The 7,240-nt window shown below is 38.3% G+C and overlaps 1 protein-coding gene across 1 annotated transcript in view; it reads left to right on the forward strand.

Annotated features, from left to right (window-relative positions):
• Positions 1-300: 300 nt before the first annotated feature.
• The window catches only part of LOC138971652 (uncharacterized), a 116,585-nt gene continuing 109,645 nt past the window's right edge, over positions 301-7,240 (forward strand). Inside the window, exon 1 of the mRNA XM_070344423.1 lies at positions 301-820. The gene's annotated coding sequence lies outside the window, so the exon portion shown is untranslated. The remainder of the gene's footprint in view (positions 821-7,240) is intronic.

A 7,240-nucleotide genomic window follows, 5' to 3' on the forward strand; every position in this document is an offset into this window, starting at 1 on the left:
ATAACAACAGAAATAACAGAGAGAGAGAGAGAGAGAGAGAGAGAGAGAGAGAGAGAGAGAGAGAGAGAGAGAGAGAGAGAGAGAGAGAGAGAGAGAGAGAGAGAGAGAGAACTCGAACACACACAGACAGACACACAGACACCCAGACACACACACACACACACACACACAAGGCCGCAGTGGCAGTAAGTAAGCCAGCACCATAAACAGAGACGACACAGACACAACCTATTGCGCGCCGCGGCAGCGGTCGGCAAGGGACACAACTCGTGGTAGCCAGGGGCGGACAAGCCAAGACAATACGATTACGCCTCGCAGAAACTGCGGGGGTTCGGACGTAAGGTCTCTCCATATAATTACTCCAGGTTTCAGACCTCGACCATTTTCCTTGATTCTAGGACCGGACCAGGTTGTTGCAGGAAGATTCCTTGTACGTCCAACTGCCGCGGAGGGTGGGACTTCACTTTCTGTCAGCACTGAAGAATACAAAACTAGAAGAGAACTTGTAGGACCGTAAGAAAGAACTGTAGAGAAAGGAAGATAACTTGGACTTTGGAAACAAAAAAAGACAGGACAACATTTGTAATGTAGATAGTCAAGAACATCAAAATCGTAAGAGAGAAAAAAAGAGATAGAAGAAGAAAATTACCCGAAACAAAGCTGAAGAGAAATTGTTTTGAATTAGGTTTACTGTGAACAATCTTGTGGGCTAGAAACCAGGACTGAGGTTGGGCGATTCATACAAGAGGGGCAAGACCGACAACAAGAAAAGGCGAACGTTTTGCACGTGTAACAGCTTCAAGTGACCTTTGACCGTCAGGTAAGTGGATGTGTTTGTTATGTTACGTTATTTGTATTTTTGACCAAAATATGACATTTTACACAAATCGAGAGTCAGTGTTCCCCCGAGACCGCGCCAGGTGACCAATGACTGTCGAGATATGTGTAAAATGTCATATTTTGGTCAAAAATACAAATAACATTTATGTATCGATCCATTTTTGTTAGAATTCCCTTTTTACGATTAAACGCACACAAACATGAATGCACTCTTGTGTAGTCTTGGCTAGCTGCACCTAAATATGAGTTTTTGTCGGACTCTGACGTCTCATAGCTCAAATAAAGAAAATGTGCAATCGATGCATATAGATGTTGTTCACAGTTCTATTTTTAATTTTGTTTGTTCACTCTGTATGCGTTCGTATGTTTGTTTCTCTCCTTTGAACTAAAACTTTTACACTCTTTATTGTCTTTCTTTTCTTTGTCTTTAATTGTGTCTGTGTGCCTGTCTCTCTGACTGCGTGTTTCGTAAGTGCTTCTTTCTGTCTTTCTTTCTTTCTGTCTTTCTGTCTTTCTGTCTTTCTGTCTGTCTTTCTTTCTTTCTTTCTTTCTTTCTGTCTTTTTGTCTGTCTTTCTTTCTTTCTTTCTTTCTGTCTTTCTGTCTTTCTTTCTGTCTTTCTTTCTTTCTGTCTTTCTTTCTTTCTGTCTTTCTTTCTTTCTGTCTTTCTGTCTTTCTTTCTTTCTGTCTTTCTGTCTTTCTTTCTGTCTTTCTTTCTTTTTGTCTTTTTGTCTGTCTTTCTTTCTTTCTTTCTTTCTTTCTTTCTTTCTTTCTTTCTGTCTTTCTTTCTTTCTGTCTTTCTGTCTTTCTTTCTTTCTTTCTTTCTTTCTTTCTGTCTTTCTTTCTTTCTTTCTTTCTTTTTGTCTTTTTGTCTGTCTTTCTTTCTTTCTTTCTTTCTTTCTTTCTTTCTTTCTGTCTTTCTTTCTTTCTGTCTTTCTGTCTTTCTTTCTTTCTTTCTTTCTTTCTTTCTGTCTGTCTTTCTTTCTGTCTTTCTGTCTGTCTTTCTTTCTGTCTTTCTGTCTTTCTTTCTTTCTGTCTTTCTGTCTTTCTTTCTTTCTTTCTTTCTTTCTTTCTTTCTTTCTTTCTTTCTTTCTTTCTTTCTGTCTTTCTTTCTTTCTGTCTTTTTGTCTGTCTTTCTTTCTTTGTTGGTTGTGTGCAGTCTCAATTCTTAATCAGGTAATTGTCTACAACAAAACATCTTTTCATTCTTTTTTTTCCCTGTTGGCGGGGTTAATTTGTTTAACAACCTTTTTGGTTGCGTGTTTAAATATCTTCCCCCGGTGGTTTTTTTCACAGTCCTTTTATTCCTTCGAATCCTGAGAGAGAAATTAAGTTTTACGCCCGCACGGCAAAGCCATTAAGGGCATTTGATACGGGACACAGCCCCGGTTGTATGTCGATTCTTCCTTTTTTCTTTGTTTTATAGGTCTGATTTTACCCTAGATCTTAAATTGCTCAATAAGTGCAAGCATATGATACAACGAAAGGAGTTGTCTGTACATTGTAATGGCAACTTTGTTGGTGACTGCGTTATTTTATGATTGAGCTCCTACTCGTAAGTATTCCATTATTGTCGTGACTCGGCAAATGTCAACTTTTAATGACCATGTTTCATTGCCAGAAATTTGAAATACATACCGTACTGTACCTTACCAGCACCCGTGCTCCAACGCAGCATTTGTTTTTCCAAATGTCTTTATATAACACTGCCAGTGATTCGTAAATCCAGCAATATCTGGAGATATCTAGTTTAACAGAATTGTATCTGATACAGCTTGTCATGCTTCAAAACATTAATGTGAGAACAACAAAAATATTATTCTCGTGAACATTAATTTGGTCAAAGTCAGATATACAACTGTTACAGGTACCACGCAAAAACATTGTCTCGGTCAGGTGATATCATCAGACATGCCACGTAGATTGTACGGCGAGCACAGTTCCAGAAATTAGCTTGCAGGAAGGGTCCCGCATGAAAGAGCTTTTCTTATGACTCCAATGATTGTGAAATTGGAACTTAACCTACAGTGACATACCGTAAACTACCTTTCATCATACCATCCTGAAGAAGGCAGTTTGTCGTTGCCGAAATGTAAAGACAAGTACCTAACCTGGTTACTGGTGTGTCCTCTTTGTGTTTAAACGTAAGCTACCTTATAAGCGCCCAGTATCAAGCAAACGCCCACCCCCTACTTTGGGTCAAAATCTGTGTATAGGATATAGTACCTTGTAAACGCCCCCCCCCCCCCCCCCCACAGTTGTTCCAAACGGGTGCCAACTAACAGTTCTAGTTGCTTATAAACCTCTTCACGAAATACAGAGATATCATTCGAGTGGACACTGACAATATGCTGCATGCAGTAATACCACTGGATTCATACATTTGCCGATTCAGTCTTAGGATAACCATGCCAACAGTGGACACAGATTTGAGAGACTCATTTAAGGTTCAAGATGTCGACCTAGGAGGATTTAAACAGATCGAGTAAACAGATTGTTTTTTTACACACATCTTCCTACCCCCCCCCCCCCCCCCCCCATCCTGCTTTTGCCAGATGACTTTGATGAGGACAAATGAACTGACAAAACAATTATAATATTTCAGTGTGTGCAAGTTTATGATCTTTGTTGAGACACACGCGCTGTTGCTCGAAAACGCTAGCTATACGAAACAGATCTTGAGTCATCATTTTCATTTGCGATATGAGCGTTGCAAAACTATGACACAAAGAGATAGTTGTGGTTAGTTTACATGTTTCATTCTGTCGAGGCACTTGCACACACACGCGAACGCGCTTGTGTCACAGACATAAATCCCACTATAATTATTGTCATACCAATTGATCAAATATCGTTACATCACACAACACACACTACTTAAGAAAAGCGTGTGGCTGTTTAAAAAAAATGGTCTTGGTTTGATTTTATTCGTATTAGACTCCAGCGTTTGTTTGTCTGTTTGTTACCATATTGTATGACCATGGCTACATGCACTTTCGTCCGGCTGGTTTTGCTCCGATTTTGCCTTGGTTGATATTTTGTTCCTGTTGATTCATGTTTTTGTAGGAGTGCGGCAAAGAGGAAGGGATTGTTACTCTTTCAAATTCACTGCCAAAATTTGGCTGCAAAGATCATCTTTTTACTAGTCAAATTTGCTTCACGTTCTTTTCTTTGATAACCATGTTTTCATCATATTTAAAGTTTGACAAGTTGATGTTGACAACGAATCAAGATAGATCCATCCTACATTCTTCTTTGACCTTACCTTGTTTGTCCGTGTGTCCGTTTGTCTCTTCTTCTGTCTGTCTCTCTTGTCTGTCTTAACTTGTGTGTTGTCTGACTGCTAGCCTACTATACATAATGTTTCATTATTGAACATGGTGCTCATACCACTATTTTTGTCACGGAAACACGTCTTTGTAAAATTAAGGACTGGCTTTAAAGATAGTGCGTAAATGAATGAATGAATAAATGAATAAATTACAAAGAAGTAAATAAGTAATAAAAAATCAATCAATAAATCAATAAATTAATCAATGGATACATGAATAAATACATGAATAAATACATGAATAAATAAATGAATGAATGAATGAATGGATGAATGAATGAACGAACGAATAAATGAATATATAAATACAAAAAATAGATAGATAAACGAAAACTCTTTCATGACATTATAACGAATTGAATACCAAAAACAAGTCGCGTAAGGCGAAAATACAACATTTAGTCAAGCTCAGTCGAACTCACAGAATGAAACTGAACGCATTGCATTTTTTCCGCAAGACCGTACACTCGTAGCATCGTCTGTCCACCGCTCGTGGCAAAGGCAGTGAAAGTAACAATCCAGAAAAGCGCGGTAGCGGTTGCGCTGAGGAGGATAGCACGCTTTTCTATATCTCTATTCTTTTTAACTCTCTGAACGTGTTTTTAATCCAAACATATCATATCTATATGTTTTTAGAATCAGGAACGGACAAAGAATAAGATGAAATTGTTTTTAAGTCGATTTCGGAAATTTAATTTTAATCATCATTTTCATATATTTAATTTTCAGAGCTTGTTTTTAATCCGAATATAACATATTTATATGTTTTTGGAATCAGAAAATAATGAAAAATACGATAAACGTAATTTTGGATCGATTTATAAAAAAATTATTTTAATTACAATTTTCAGATTGTATTGACCAAAGTCATTAATTAATTTTTAAGCCTCCGAGCTGAAATGCAATACCAAAGTCCGGCCTTCGTCGAAGATTGCTGGGCCAAAATTTCAATACATTTTTATTGAAAAATGAGGGTGTGACAGTGCCGCCTCAACTTTTACAAAATGCCGGATATGACGTCATCAAAGACATTTATGGAAAAAAAGAAAAAAAAGTCTGGGGATATGATACCCAGGAACTCTCATGAAAAATGTCATAAAGATCGGTCCAGTAGTTTACTCTCAATCGCTCTACACACACACACACACAAACACACACACACACACACACACACACATATACACACACACACACACCCACACACACACACACACACACACACACACAGACACACGCACACACAGACACACGCACACACATACACCACGACCCTCGTCACGATTCCCCCCTCTATGTTAAAACATTTAGTCAAAACTTGACTAAATGTAAAAAGATAAAAAGTGAGAAAAGACACACACACATATAGACGTCCTGGTTGTTAAGTAAGGGAACACACACACACACACACACACACACACACACACACACACACACACACACACACATATACGGACACACACACACACACTCACACACACTCGCACTCGCGCGTAACCCATTCACGTACACACACACACACACACATACGTGTCTGAAAGGGGGATATCTGGACATTTGCCGCAAAGAAATATGTGTTATATCTGGACTTGTTTATTTCTAAAGCTACAGACACGGAGTGCGAGTGTAAACATGTGTTAGACTTTAAGAATACTTTTTGAGATTTAAAAAAAAAACCCCACTCATTATTGAAAGTTACTCACCTAAAAATAGAGATTCTGAAACACGTGTTATATCTGGACATCTGCCACCTAAAAGTGAGTGATAGCCGGACATATGACCGGAAAGCTGTAAATACTATCAACTTTATGAAAATGGCGTTACATATGCGTGGTAGTACATAAAAGCTACCAGTAATCCCAAATTATTTTTTTTGACAGGGACAAACCAAGGGGAACTTTAACGCCTCTCGGGGTATTTTTTTGAGACAAATGTCTCCGCAGCTGATAGTTGGTAGCCTTTATTGGATGTCGTTATTCAAATGCAATCTGTCAGAGACAGAAAGCTTAGAAAGGAATTACGTTGTATTGTTTTCCTGCTTTGCCTGGCTCAGGTCGGGAAATTCAGGACCGAAATGACCCAAGGTGCAACTCATTCCTTTTGATGAGTTTCAAGTTTCTTATATAAGTTTTCGCAGCTGTTGGTAGACTTTATTGGATGTCGTTATTCATATGTATCCGTCAGAGACAGAGAGCTTAAAAAGGAATTACGTAATTGGTAGACTTTATTGGATGTCGTTATTCAAATGCAATCCGTCAGAGACAGAAAGCTTAGAAAGGAATTACGTTGTATTGTTTTCCTGCTTTGCCTGGCTCAGGTCGGGAAATTCAGGACCGAAATGACCCAAGGTGCAACTCATTCCTTTTGAGGAGTTTCAAGTTTCTTAAAAGTTTTCGCAGCTGTTGGTAGACTTTATTGGATGTCGTTATTCAAATGTAATCCGTCAGAGACAGAGAGCTTAGAAAGGAATTACGTAATTGGTAGACTTTATTGGATGTCGTTATTCAAATTACAAACCGCCACAGACAGAAAGCTTAGAATGTTTTTGTTTTTGTGGTTTTTTTGCGCATGAAAAGACTTCAGGCCAGATTTTCTTTACATAACCGGGGAGGTAGGGTAGGGGAAGGTTTTTGTTTTTTGTTTTTTTTAGCATGAAAAGACTAGGTGTCTAAAGCAGAGTTCCACTATACTTTTTGGTTTGAAACGTTCACAAATGCTTTGGGTATTACCAAATGTAGGCAACTAGATGCTACAATGAATATTTTTATCTATATCGCAATAATTGATCATTTATGTCAAAAAGTGGAGATTTGTGCGCATGTTCGGGGTTATGCTCGATACAGACTAACACAGAACACCCAAACCCTAATGGGGAGCTGGGCCAATGTAAAAGCAATGTTTTGGCGTCAAAACATTTTTCAGATTGCTTCTAGATTTCTCTCAAAATTAATTAACTAGTTTAATCGATGTGCTAGCTCTGAGCAATAGCAAAATGGGCGGAGCTTAGGTTTGTTCCAGCTCTGACGCAATTCGCAAAACGGACAATATAGGGCCCGTATAGATGAAATATGTAC

The sequence above is a fragment of the Littorina saxatilis genome, linkage group LG7, assembly GCF_037325665.1.
Source record: "Littorina saxatilis isolate snail1 linkage group LG7, US_GU_Lsax_2.0, whole genome shotgun sequence".
Classification (NCBI taxonomy): domain Eukaryota; kingdom Metazoa; phylum Mollusca; class Gastropoda; order Littorinimorpha; family Littorinidae; genus Littorina; species Littorina saxatilis.